We start from the raw sequence: 15233 nt of genomic DNA, 5'->3' as shown, positions 1-15233 counted from the left end.
ATTTGATGCATGACAGTGGAATTTTGATAGCTAAATAGTTTATTGGTTGAGACTTCCCAAGTGACATTGAACAAAACATTGTGTTCCCCTCTGAACATCGTGTCTCATTGACTTCGAACGACTAACACCGTTTTTATAGCATTAAACACAGGCACTTGTCTCTGAAAAAAACCCATCTAAACCTAGATATAACACAAGGTACCCAAGTCCCATTTTAGAGAAATGATACTCTTTCGCGAACTTTCGTTATATATCGATTCATCGGTTGTCTATCCCACTCAAACTTGTTATGTCATAAATTTAATGGAACAAACATAAACAATAATGACCAAGATATATATAATAAGTATTATTTGTTATGAGACTTGGTCAATTTTTTTAACTTAATCAGTATTTATATATATTGAAAAAATAGACAAAAAAGGTTAATTTGCATTACATTTGACAAATTTTCCATTTTCCCTGTTTTCGGAGATTTCTTGATAAAAATCTTAGATTTTGACTCAAAATAGTTATTTCTAGTCACGAAATTTTGTCAATTTCTGTAAACTTTCATGTCTGTTAAATTTGAAATAGATTTTTGACGAATTTTCCGGTTTCCTATTTTCAGAGAATTTATGATAAAACCTTAGTTTTTGCCTCAAAATACATTAATTCTAAATTTGTGTGAAGTTGTGAGTTCGAACCCTGCACGTGGAAGGCGCGCTCGACTCCACTCTTAATTGACAAGAATTGTCAGCTTACTTTCCGAAGGTCGGTGGTTCTCTCCGGGCACTCTGGCTTTCTTCACAAATAAAACTAACCGCCATGAAATAGCTAAATCTAATTAGTGCTGAAAGTGACCTTAAACACCAATTAATCAATCAATCAAGTAAAAGGGTCCGTGAGTTAACGGAAGCTTTAAAAATAAGATCCTTGGTGTTAAAAGAAACTATGATGTACATGTGCTGATTATTGCTTTCTTAGCGTCCAGTTGCAAATTTTTAAAGGATATCCAAGACGATAACAAATAACAATTTAAACAATGCTAGGTAGACTGTGAAAAGTAGGTCGATCGAGATAAATGAAAGTAGACTTTATATAACAACCATCTGGCTTGTTTGATTGGAGCAGCTATTTTTCATGCAACTGCTACGGGCCTCTTAAAGAGCTGTAGGATCAGAGAGTGTTTTACATTCACACTAAACGAGGCATCGGATTTAACGTGTTCATTCAAACATTGAGGATCTATATATCTTTGGTTGCATATGTAAAGATGTAGAACGTCTACAATGATGTATGTTTATTTCTTATGATGTGTTGATGTAATAAAACCTACTTATGATTGAAGTGTGTATCGCATTTATTGACAGGAAGTTGGTAATCATGACAAGGGGTGGGGATGTATTATTTTTTTCCTTCAATGTCATGTGCAAAGGAAAATGACCTATTCTGTTAAGGTTATCAACATCAGCAAAACAGATCCTCCATTTTAAAGTTCAAGCGAAATTAGACAACTATTATGTACAGACAATAATTTCCATACATTTCATGAGTGTTCGAGAAAAAAAAGGCCATATGTCATTCCAAAGGTCAACTTTGTTTTATCAATTTATGCTTGAATCAAAGAGGTAGGTCCAATTTTCTTTAATTTATTTCACACCACCCTTATCAAAAGAAATTCATTTTTTACTTAAATTATCCAAGTGTGTTCTTTGAGATTCTTACAATTGTTTTTTGGCGTATTTCTTCACGGATAACAAAATTAAAACCGCCTGAAGAAAGCAATATTGTCAGATATTGCCGAATTGTGCGTACTAGTATTTATGAATAAAATGTACAAGAAGGACATTCTTTACCAAAACCATAATTCTGTTGGTAGTAAAGCGTTATATAGTTTTTCGGATTCAAATCAATTCATTTTGTTTATTGACGTCCGTCAATTCAAAATATTACAAAAACATGTAAAAAATTTTATCACAATGCCTTCAACAGCAACATGAAGCGTTCAATATATTTTTTTATTTCATGACAACCATGCTTAATTGTTGAAAAAACATTCTAAGTATATTGTATAAACTCTTTCATATTCATATTCCAGTTGGGTTTGGAAACTTTAAATTTCGACAATGTGAGTGATGCTGATGCCTAGGAACTAGTCCTTACCTCTTTTTAATGATATTGTATGTAACCTTTAACCGGTGATCTTTGTTCTGTTAACTTAAAGTTGATCAACCTTTATGTTTTGAAGTCGTTTTATAGATTAAATGATTTAAATCTTGGCTACGAAGGTATTAAAGAATGACGTTTTAGAGAACTGTCTTCGTTTAAGGTAAGAATATATTTAAATGTTAACAAAGGTTAAAATAAAATTTTTAAGTCTTGAGATCCACAGTTTTTGTTCCTTGAAGAAAGTCAGATGAGTTCACAAGGAATTTGTGACACATAATTTATCTAATTAGCAAACTAATGGATATGCTGTCCCATGTTAGGTTGGGTTGATCGCTCACGAACATGTTTATAACCCCGCAACATTTTTTATATCTCAAAGTCAGGAGACTGTAATGCAGTAATTGTCGTTTGCAGCTATCTGTCTTATTTGTCTATCGTTTGCTATTTTAGCATAAATCAGGCCATAGGTTTTCTCTTTTGAATTGTTTATATTTTATCATGACGGGATCTTTTATAGCTTGGTATAAGGTATGGGTTTTGCTCATTGTTGAAGTTTGTACAGTAATTCCATATATAATTGTTTCGATCATCCTCGTCCTTTTAGTCTCTTTTTGGTAGATATCTCATTCGATACCATACCAAATATCCTTAATATTGTATGAAAAATAACAAAACAATGTAAAAGCGAAAATTCATTCACACATTCACGCCATATTTCAAAAAAGCATATCATCGGAGACCAATGGTATTATATATGTCTTCGGTATACTATTGATTTTGATTATCAACATTCTCCATCGATCGATTATGTAAAGATGTATCTGAAATCATTTCATAATATAAACAGTTTATCTTAACGAAATATTTACAACCTAGAAAAAAAATCACAGCTACGGTACCTAATGAAAACAATTTTAATTAAGAATAGAAATATGACATATTAGAATGTAGAAAGTGTTCTTCCGGTGTCACAGGTCAACGACATTATAAGGTATTTGTATGTGTTTGATTAGTATATTATTGAATTTATTGATGATAATAGTAGGTGCATACATTCAGGTTTAGCCAATATATTCGATTTACCGAATGTATTCTTTTATTATTGATAGAGTATTGCACTGTGTTTTGCTAAGTAACATAGTATTTGTTGTAAGGTATCCTTATGATATCTTGTATCTCTCTAGTGACGATATTTCTTTCTTTGTGTGTTTGAATACTTGGAATTATTTCAAATGGAGCAACAACAGTAATATATGCTACTCTTGTTACATAAAGTTATAATTAGATATGATCAGTTGTAAGTGTTTTGTCGTTTAACTTCATTTGTATATAGATAGATATATAGATATAAATTCTTTGTTTAAGTTCCGTGTTAATTGTCTTCTCAGTATTGAACGAAGTGTTTCAATGTTTTGATTGACTTTACACTTTCGCTTCGATACCCCCGTTTCAATTTTTATACTTCCCGCCTCCCCTTTTAACATATATGCACTGTTCTCAATTTTGACATTTAATATTAACTGACTTAAATAGATTTTCAAACAATCGATTATGTATGTATTTGTTCATGAATATACACTCCTATGTACTGCCTTGACATTTTCAGTTTAAAATGAGACAATTGCTTGTCATGTACGCTAAATTAGACAATAATACATGTAGGATGGGTCTAAAGCGATAATATATGAAAAGCAAAACCCGCTGTTTCTGTCATGAATAATATGTAGCCTTAGCATATGCGCACGTGGAACATTTTTTCTTTGTTATAACTTAGCTAACCTTGATGTTCTTGTGGTTAAAAATAAATCATATCTACGATAGTGAGTAATAATGATAACAAACAAAACATGCATTATATATATACATGTAATGTCATTATCTTATTATTTGGCAAGAACATTATCTTTCTGTAGTAAAATAATATAAAGCAAGCTTTCTCAAAGCATATAACTATTTATACAAGTGGTAAAAAAAGCAGTACCAAATAAAACTAAACACATATAATGAACCATCATCCACCCATCTGATCACTAACAAATTATTAAAACAAAAACCATAACACTATCTATTAACAACCTTGCTTAACCTATCGAACTCTGACGTTCGCCACTTATAAAAACAAAATTATAAACCTAGACAACAACAAGCTACTCAAAAAACAGCAATTGCTGCAACTCTTCATCCCTAAAAACCACTACTCTATTTCAAAATGTTCTCTAATAATAACAATGATGCCTTATACCTAATCCCCTAAAATCAACATTGCCCTATCAACTCAAATTGACAAAAAAAAAATGGCATTACTCTTGCAGCTCGCCAACTAAGTAATCAAAAGTCGCCCTTTAGAATCATTCCCATATTTTACAACTCTCTGCTCCTAAAATCGTTATTACCTATCAACTCACGATCGATTTCATTTGTAAAAGTCCAGTCATTCAAACAACTTTCTTGACTAAGATTAGATCAGTGTATTACCTTCATACTTTAGAACTTGTGTAGTTCTCTGCTCTTTGTATTCAAGAGAGTAGAGATTGTAAACCCGTTGCGTTTAATTGTCTCTGCTCAAAGCCAGGAGTTATAAGTTCTTTTGGGATTTTTTATTTCAAAAAAATCATTTGCGTGCTCTATATTCTTACCTATTACTATTTTTACAGCGGATGACCTTGAGGGCATTCCGGTGTTATGTTGCGGAAGACATTTCTACCCACGTGACTTGCGTTTTTGACTGATAACCGAACGTATTTCGTATAAATACGCGGATATTATCGAGTGAAAATAACATTCCTTATCGCTTGTTATAAATTCATTTCTTCAATGAATACTCATGAAAATATTTTTTAAGAACATAAAGAAATAACATGAAAATGTTTTGTTATATATAAGCTGGGACTATTATACTGTTAGTATAATAGTCCCAGATATAAGTAAAAAATCATTAATATCTATGCACACGAACCGAAAAATTGTGTTTGCGGATGAATATCTCTTATCGCTTGTTATATATCAATTTCATCAATACATATTCATTAGCGGGAGAAATATGAATGCCTAATCAAATCAAACCTTTTAGAAAAACGAATTATTACAGAAGAGTGTCCACCATGCACCTGCACTGCACTATCATTATAATATACAATGATGGTATAAATGGATGAAAATTTGCCGGTAGAGTTATTAAGATGATATGCTATATATATAACTGTTGTACAAATATTAATATAATAACACTGGACACTTTTAATTTGCAAAACACTCATTTGCAAATCCGCCGCCGCCTCTCCTTAGACCTACAATGTCGTATATATAAGCAAAATGTGCGGAATTACATGGGATTCAATAATTTCATTGCTTTTCTACTGTTATTATTATATATAATCTGTAATTTGATTTAGAAAAACATGGGATTTTCAATATCCCATGGGATAAGGCAAATCCCATGGGATTGACCATTATCCCATGGGATTTTGGTTAAATCCCATAGGATTTTTTTGGGTCCCATGGGATAATTGTAGTCCCATGGGATAATTATAGTCCCATGGGATTTTGTTTGTCCCATGGGACTATAATTATCCCATGGGATTTTTAATATCCCATGGGACAAAATGAAATCCTATGGAATTCAAATTATAAATATACAGTAATGTGTATGTTACAATGAATTCTGTTTGGTAGTAAAAAGTTTATAATATATATATGACATGTATGAGTGTATTTTGGTTTTTTTCATTTTGTCACAAACATGTTTTTAATTTGTTTATATGACAATAAAGATTATTATTATTTTGGAAAGTATAATACTATTTAAAGTCAAAAAATAAAATCCTTTAACTGAAATAAAATGATGACATGTCTTAATAAAAGAAAAAAATATTGATTTGAAATCTTTGTCTTGTTTGTTTTATTATGAAAAATAGAACTGAAAAAAATATTTCATATTCTGACTGAATAAATTGACAAAGCACAGTTAATAGTTTACTCTTTTCATGAGTTAAAAGTTTTCTTTGTTATAGTTCCATTGCAATACATGAATATGCAAACGATTTGAATCTTATACCTTTGTGGTGTTCATAATATTACGTTTATATTTGCAAATTTATAAAATAAACACTTTTCCTGTTAAGTTTTAGTTTTTCTTGTTTCAGCTTGCTATGTACAATTATTCAGTCCACTATATAAGAGTCAAGTAAATAAATTATTTCATCCACTAGAATATTCCTACAATTCTAAGACAAAACCTCTTTTGCAATCTGTTCTTCAAAAATCTTCCACCGTACATCTTTATTGGATGGAGCGATTTAAATGAGTGGACAAAGCAAGTTCAATTGGACAACAAAATACTAATATATTTTTTCATTCCTCCCTTCTTTCAATTGATAATTACGTTGTTGCATTTACATGATTAAGTTCTTGTGCATCTATGATCATGATGATATGACGCCTTTTTGTTTATTGTCATTATGATGAAATTTCCTCTTTCTTATGTAGGAAAAAACACATTCCATTTCAAATTAATAAAAAAAGTCACACTATGTAGAAAAATATCAACTTTAAGTTTTCTGTTCAGTATTGACTTGTTGAATGATGATCATGAAAACCAAGATGTCTGACCTACAAATACACAAAACTCAAAAATTATAAATGAAGAGAAATACAGCAATAAAATGGCTATTTTATCATGTTTATGTACATTTTGATAAAACTTTCATTTGAATATTTAAAATTGTAAGAACTCTTATTTCAGTGCTTTGTGTCTATGGTTTTCATATTAGTTGTTTTTTGTGCCTTGTTGCAGTCTTTTGAGTTAAGCCAATTGCAACAAATGTTTACAGTTTGTTCAAATGTTTTGCTGTTATTAAAACCACTGTCCCAGGTTAGGGGTGGGTTGGGTGCTCACAAAATGTTTATTTTATTAGTTGATATTTGCTTTGAATTAGCTGTCAGTAACTGTCAGTACTAATGGATCTGTATGTTGAGTCTTTTTTGTTAAAGGGAAAGAATAAATTTCCAGCCACATCCGGTCTGTGTTTTTGGTAGCTGTTTTTCTGCTTTGTTGCATTCTAATGAGTTAATAAAATTGAAAATGAAAACGGGAATGTATCAAAATAACCTGACCAAAGAGCAGAAAATAGCCCTTTTCAACTGATTTTATAGTTTTTATATTTAAATGAACTGACACTTACACCACTGTCCTTAATTAGAGGAGGATTTGGCGCCAGCAAACATGTTAAACCATGCCACATTTTGTAAGTGGCTGTCCCAAGTCAGGGGCCTGTTATTCAGTGGTTGTCAATTGTTGCTATATATCATATTTGTTTTTTATTTTTTGTTTTGTGCAAAAATCAGGCACTTAGCTTTCGCCTTTGTGGTGTTTCCCCCAAGCATGTTTAGCATGGATAGACACCATGCCCTTTTTAAATTGTTTTACATTTGTTATTTCATGGCCTTTTATAGATTACTATGCAGTATAGGGTTTGCTCATTGTACAGTGAACAAATTTTGTTAAATTTAATGTCATTTGATCTCTATTGGAGAAAAGTCTCATTGGCAATCATACCGCTTCTTATCTTTATATCAACCCTGCCATATTTTGCCTGTCCAAAATCAGGAGCCTGTTCATAGTTCATTGGTTGATGTTGGTTCAAGTCCGTCATATTTGTTTTTTCATAACTTGTTTTTTTTTATAAATTAGTCTGGTATATTTGAAGTTTGAATTGATGTTTTGTTCCAAATTTTGTTTGTGGTGTCTTTTATAGATGACTATATCATGTATAGGGTATGGGTTTTTTCATTATTTACAGGTCATCATTGGCCTCTAATAACTAATTGCATTGCTTTAATACATCCACTTAATTGAACTCTGGTGGATAGTTTTCTTATTTATCATACCACATCTTATTTTCATAATAATCATTATTCAAGGGCAATAACTTTTATAGAAGTGGACTTACCATTTAGGCTTTGTTGACGTCTGTAAATCTATTTTTGTTGATAATTTCTTTTGTTTATAGTTTCCCTTTATCTTTAATGTCCTTGCCCTACACATAAAAGGGTAAACATTATCATTTAATGACAATAACTACTATCACATAATTAGTATAAAATGCTCCGCAGGGCGCAGCTTGATACGACCGCAGAGGTCGAACCCTGAACAGCTGGGGCAAGTATGGACACAACATTCAAGCTTGATACAGCTCTGAATTTGGATTGTGATTAAATATTTGACACAGCATAGGTTTCTGACACAGAATGAATGTGGTCTTAGAACTTAAAAATTTTAAATTGGACATTCACCTATTATGGTCCAATATCCAAAATCTAAATACATGGTTAGATTCAGCATATCAAAGAACCCCAAGAATTCAATTTTTGATGAAATCAAACAAAGTTTAATTTTGGACCCTTTTGACCTCAATGTGGACAAAGTTGATAACGGGGCCCAAAAATCAAAAATCTAAATACATGGTTAGATTCAGCATATCAAAGAACCCCATATATTCAATTTTTGTTGAAATCAAACAAAGTTTAATTTTGGACCCCGATTTGGACCAACTTGAAAACTGGGCCCATAATCAAAAATCTAAATACATGTTTAGATTCAGCTTATCAAAGAACCCTAAAAATTCAATTTTTGTTAAAATCAAACTAAGTTTAATTTTGGACCCTTTGGACCTTAATGTAGACCAATTTCAAAACGGAACCAAAAATTAAGAATCTAAATACACGGTTAGATTCGGCATATCAAAGAACCCCAATAATTCAATTTTTGACGAAATCAAACAAAGTTGAATTTTGGACCCTTTGGACCTCAATGTGGACCAATTTAAAATCAGGGCCCAAAATCCAAAAACTTAATACACGGTTAGATTCAGCATATTAAAGAACCCCAAGAATTCAAGAATAAAACCCCATTGAAATTGATCAAGAAATAAGCAATTTATAGGAAGTATCTTCTTTTGCACAATACTGTGCAATTGAATATTTCTTGCTATTGCGCAATACTGTACAATTGACAATTTCTTGCTATTGCACAATATTGTGCTATTGGATATTTCTTGTTATTGCGCAATACTGTGCAATTGAAGATTTCTTGCTATTGCGCAATACTGTGCAACTGAAGATTTCTTGCTATTGTGCAATACTGTGCAATTGAAAATTTCTTGCTATTGCACAATACTTATTATATACCATATCATTATTATTTGATTTTAAATATAAATCAGAAATAACCAACTTAAAATGGAAAATTTTAAAAGAAAAAAAAAAGGAAAAAAAGAAAGAAAAAAAATCCCCCCCCCCAATTTTTTGAACCCCCTTATGATTCATCACCCCCAAACTCAATCCCAGCCTTCCCTTTGTGGTATAGTACCTTGCAGTACAATTTCAGAGAGATCCATACACTTGAACACAAGTTATTGTCTGGAAACTAGAAATGCTTATTTTTGGCCCCTTTTTGGCCCCCTATATATTCCTAAACGTTTAGGGCAATTACCCCCAAACTCAATTCCAGCTTTCCCTTTGTGATATGGAACCTTGTAGTACAATTTCAGAAATATCCAAACACTTATACACAAGTTATTGTCATGAAACTAGAAAAATGCTTGTTTTTTGCCCCTTTTTTGGCCCCTAATTCCTAAAATTTTGAGGCAATTACCCCCAAAATCAATCCGAGCATTCCCTTTGTGATATGGAACCTTGTGGTACAATGTCAGAGAGATCCATACACTTACACACAAGTTATTGTCTGGAAGTTACAAAAATGATTATTTTTGGCCCCTTTTTGGCCCCTAATTCCTTAACTGTTGGTACCATAACCCCCAATCTTCCTTTCGTGGTATAGAACCTTATGGTAAAATTTCATGGAGATCCATTCACTTAAACTAAAGTTAGAGTGCGAAAACCAATGTGTCTTCGGAAGACGCCGGACGACACCAGACGACGACGACAACGACGACGACGACAACGCCAACGTCATACCAATATACGACCAAAAATTTTTTTATTTTTGCGGTCGTATAACTAGTAGGCAACTGACAATTTTGGATCATTTGTATATCTTGTCTTGCTCATCATTTTTGCTGTTTAATATTATCAATATTCTATGAAAATGAGGTCACAGCAATATTAACCTTGGCAGACAGACATCTTGTTATTTTTATATGACACCTTGCAGTCATTCCATACACCAACAAGTAGACATATGCTTATAATATCTGATAAAATGAAAAACCAAGAAAACTTAGCATTGACCAAAGAACCATAAAATGCGGTCATGGTTATATGAATCTGCCAGACAGACATGCATACCTTACAATCGTTACATCCACCAAATATAATTTACCTGTTGCTTAAAGCATATGATAAACTGACAAAACAATGCAAACTTTTCAATGACCAATGAACCATGAAAATGAGGTCAAGGTCATATAAAACATGCCAGACAGACATGTGCATCTTACAATCATTCCATTCACCAAATATAGGGGCCTTATTGCTAACAGTATCCGAAAAATAGATCAAACCACAAAAACTAAACATTGTCCAATGTACTATGAAAATAAAGTCAAGGTAAGATGAAACTTCTGTCAGACATATGCACCTTACAATCATTCCATACACCAAATATAGTTGACCTATTGCTAATTTGAAAATAAGGAAATAGAAAAAGTGACCAAAAAACAAACAAAAAAAATAACATTGAGCAATGAACCATAAAAATGAGGTCAAGGTTGAATAAAACATGCCAGACAAACATACATCCTTCAAAATTTTCATACACCAAATATACTTGACATGATGCATACAGTATTAGAAAAACTGGACATTTTTACCTCGGAATAGTGATGTCATGGACTAGGAAAATTAGTCTGGGGACATAAATTACTGACATCGGACTAAATATACTAGTAAATTCTGTATCCATTGACTTTTAATACTAGTTATATTTGTCTGACCAGACAATTTTCATTATTTTTACCAGGACTAATTTATCTCTTACACTAGTTCTCTGAGAGACATGTCACCTTACCTTGACACATTATTCTGACTCTGAACAAACCAGTATTTGCTCTTACACCTTAATAATACAGCGTGCTTAAGGGAGAAGCAGCAAATACCAACTTTAAAGTCTTTGGTTTTACCCGGTTGGGTTCAAAATAAACAACCTTCTGCACTTGAGGTGAACACGCTACCACCAGACCAGGCAGTATAATATAAGGAGTTTACCCAAGATCTAAAATGGACAGTAGATTTTTTTTTCAACATTCTGGACATTTCTACCCTTGTCAGATATTGTCCATCTATTTTGGCCTTTTGTAGCTTATTATGCAGTTTGCCTTTTTAGCCCATTGTTGAAATCTGTACGGTGACCTATATAGTTGTTAACTTCTACGTCTTTAGTTTCTGTTGAAGAGCCGTCACATTGTCATGATACCATATTTGAATATATGTTTGTCATGTAGGTGTAAGGAGACAACCTTTTGATATTCTGGTGGGATAAAAAGGGGAGACAGATTTTTTATCACCTGGCCTGTTTAGTTTTTCAGGATTCGTAAGGATAGAAAACCCGGTAAATTGTAACAAACCCTGTGGTAAGACCATATTTGCCAAAAGATTAGTCCAAATAATTATGACGTCTTGCAAGGCTATTTTAACTTTTTTCTGGGCACGTAATAGTCAAAGTTGTGACTGAGTGCGGAAATATGAAGATAGATAGATAGAAAAAAAATTTAAAATAGCCTTGCAAGACGTCATAATTATTTGGACTACCAAAAGATGTAACCTAATTCTTACTTGTTTGGGGAAGAGGGGATTAACCGAACCACTATTCAATCTAAATCAGTGAACTGAATTATTGTCTTTTGCAGTAGTCCGAGTCGACATCTGTAACTAATCGTGCAAATTGATAGTCAACAGTATACCTTTTTTCAGAATGTCAGCTTACAACAAAGAATCACTGGTGATAGGGGAGTGTAACCGATAAATTGATCCTGAATCAGATAAGATTTTCCCAGTAACGGAGAACCCCTTTTCTTTGAGTGAATATAAATAGTGACGGGGGTCTCACAAATAAATATAAATCTGAATTCAAGAACATCGATTAGCAAAGTAAACTTACATATTAATCTCGAAGTTATTTACGGTAAAGAGAGACTGTGCTCCTGAATTAAGGTATTATACATTTGTGTATTTTACTCGAGGGGGGGGGGGGGGGGCACTTCCTATATACAAGATGATAGGACGTGCCGCTGGAATAGGTCACTTTTTCCTGCTTGAAAATATGGGAATAGGTGCAGGGGAAAACTATCAGAAATATATGATAAGGTCGATAAAGTTCCAATTACTTGTATATGAAAAGCCCTGTCATTTTTTTCACAGCCGAAAGTCTCGCCGTAAGTAAACATTACACACAGAATCTTAGCCTTAAATATTCCACTTTTCCAACACACCCCACGAAACCCAATCAATATGGGAAAAGGTTACAATTTTACCCACGCAATATATGAAAAGGTATACATTTTTAAGATCTAAATTATATGAAAAGGGTGGGGTAACAGAACCCCAGCGACACCCCCTATCAAATATTTTTTAGGACCGTTGTCAACATAGTCAAATCCGACCTGCCACTTTGCAACCTGACCTGCAAAAATATAATTCGACTAAAAACAATGCCTGTCAAAATTGCTTTTTGAGACTGGGCGACTGAAAAAGTTTTAAAATGTGACCTTGTGACCCTATTTGGAATTCTCCATTCGTCGGTGTGGCTAAAAAGGGGGCATCTTTATTAAAAAAAAAACCAAGACCAATCATAAACTTTTTTTTTTAAACTCAGTGTCGTATTTTATTGTCTTCCCAACAATTTTTAATAAAAGCTTAAAATGTTTGTTTCACTTCCCTCTGACTCCCCTCCTGATTTTTTTTTTCAAGAAATTATAGAATCAGTAAATGTATATATATATATATATATATATATATATGTCTGTGGTCACCGTCATGCATTTAGATAAGAAATTCCAGCATGCATCATCAAATAATTCATGTGTATTTGTGACATCAACATAGCTGAAACATTATATTATTTCCCAGTAATTAGGTAAATCATTTTGATTTACAATTATATATGTCTGGGACTTATGCATGTTTATGTCTCACAGGCACTTGTCTCAGAAAAAAATCCTATATACTTTAATAAAGGTATATAGGAAATAAAATTCTGAGACAAGTGCCTGTGATATATCTGTCAGTCCCAGAATAATAAATATAATTGTATCTTAATCTTTGGAAAAATCCGATTAGTCAATTGTTAAATTCTTTTACTTCATAATTATGTCAAAGTATACTTTAAAAGTTTTAAATTTTAAAGTTAAAATGAATATTCCGTTTTGATCTGAGGAAAAACTTTTTAAACTGTAATGACATGGTCAGTCAACTGATTTGTTACATGGCTGATTACAGGTAATTAAAGCATGCAGTTATTTTCCATTACGACAGTGCGTGTACCCTGGGGTGTGTATAACGTATTAGAAATACCATAGTTATCTAGATAACATCCTGTCTATGTGTAATACAGATTGATGACATTACACAAAATTTCTTTCGTTAAATGCATGTAGTGAAGTATCTGTGTCCATTCCCTATTGCAACACTACAAATTTTTCGTAGAAAAAAATGTTAAAATTCAAAAAAAAAATCATTTATATAAAATAAAGAAGAAAAAAGTAGCAAATAAACTTATGTAACTACGCATTTAGTAAACATAATTTCACTTTACATGTACAAACCCTTGAGAAAACGTGTATATAGTTGTGTTCAAAATGGCCAATTCCCAGTGGATTTATTTCACACTAGGACCACAGGCACTTGTCTCAGAATTTTGTTTCCTATATACCTTAATATAACATTAAAAGTATATAGGACATTTTTTTTCTGAGACAAGTGCCTGTGACTAGGACCTAAGATAACTAGAACTAAGTTCTTTGGAAAGTTTTTTGTCTGATACATGTATACCTATAGATAATGTACATAATTAAGAACAGCTTCAAATATATGCCTATAAATTAACGGTACGTCTAAAAATCGCTCAGGATCTCCTGAGTGCAGACAGGACATAAAAAGTCACTCAGGACATGTATATATGTTTTACGTCTAGTAATGGACTTCTGGTTTTAGTGAGCGTTGTTTTATTTTAGAGATATTGAGTTTTTTGTAAAAAAAAGTGGTTTTCGCATGTCACGCCGTATGTCAGAAACTATTTATGCTTATTGCATAAAAATTCACACACAAGACGACGGGCGTATCATGCGCTCATGGCGCATGCTGTTTATTGATCTTATAATTTTGGTTTTGATAAAATCAAACCAACATTAAAGAAGTTATTTGGGATACGTCATGCATAACCGATGATCATATTCAATACCAATCATCATTTTGATTAGGTCGTTTGATCATTAATAATTAGGACTGATTGGTGATGGTTATAAACACATACAAGTAAACTTTGCAAAAAAAAAAAAAAAAAAGAAAGCGTTTCCTTGGAAAAATTATAATAATACATGATTATTGTTTTTACAAAAAAAAGTTATTTTTTTCGTTTTGTTTGTAATAATTGAAGCCATTTAGAAATATAAGAAATCTTCACATAGTCGGGAAATTTTCAATTCAAGTTATTTCATTTGAAAACGTTAAAAAATATAGATCTTATTCGATGTAAAATGTGGGGTCCTTGGAGATCAAAACCCCGTTTAAATAGGGTTTGTCTACTTTCGTCTATTGCCGAACATTCTATAATCAAGGATTTGTACAAATTCTTGCTATAATATAATGAATCGCGTCTCCAATATCACCACCATTACATAAAGTACATATACAATCTTCTCCTAAATATTCGGAATCTAACAATTTCATTAGGAAATTTTGAGTCACGATTTAGTTTTGGGATATTTTTTTCTTTGAATAAACTTAATTTTAAAAACGTTTCAGTATTTTTCTGAAACATTTTTAAAAGGAAACGGACTTGTAAACAAAATTTATTTTTGAATATTAATATTGAACAATGATTGTTAAGAAAACAATCTGCCAAAGTGGTT

The 15233-nt window shown here is 32.1% G+C and overlaps 1 protein-coding gene and 1 long non-coding RNA gene across 5 annotated transcripts in view; one reads left to right on the top strand and one right to left on the bottom strand.

Moving 5' to 3' along the window:
- Nucleotides 1-2268: 2268 nt before the first annotated feature.
- Nucleotides 2269-15233, top strand: part of LOC127698662 (monocarboxylate transporter 12-like) — a 29087-nt gene continuing 16122 nt past the window's right edge. The window contains exon 1 of one of the 3 annotated variants that reach the window (XM_052202255.1): nt 2269-2311. The gene's annotated coding sequence lies outside the window, so the exon portion shown is untranslated. Of the gene's footprint in view, nt 2312-3089; nt 3149-15233 lie in introns of those variants that run through there. The other 2 variants (XM_052202257.1, XM_052202256.1) reach the window with 2 other exon arrangements.
- Nucleotides 5768-12186, bottom strand: LOC127698710 (uncharacterized). 2 transcript variants are annotated; one of them, XR_007980935.1, is made up of 3 exons: nt 11941-12186; nt 8100-8186; nt 5768-6759 (listed from the first exon to the last, which is right to left on the bottom strand). It is a non-coding gene; the product is annotated as an uncharacterized LOC127698710 (long non-coding RNA). The 2 variants fall into 2 exon arrangements; XR_007980936.1 differs by having other exon boundaries at nt 12069-12186.

This window comes from Mytilus californianus, unplaced genomic scaffold (genome assembly GCF_021869535.1).
Source record: "Mytilus californianus isolate M0D057914Y unplaced genomic scaffold, xbMytCali1.0.p SCAF_4, whole genome shotgun sequence".
Taxonomy (NCBI): Eukaryota; Metazoa; Mollusca; class Bivalvia; order Mytilida; family Mytilidae; genus Mytilus; species Mytilus californianus.
This window is presented reverse-complemented; position numbering and strand designations above follow the sequence as displayed.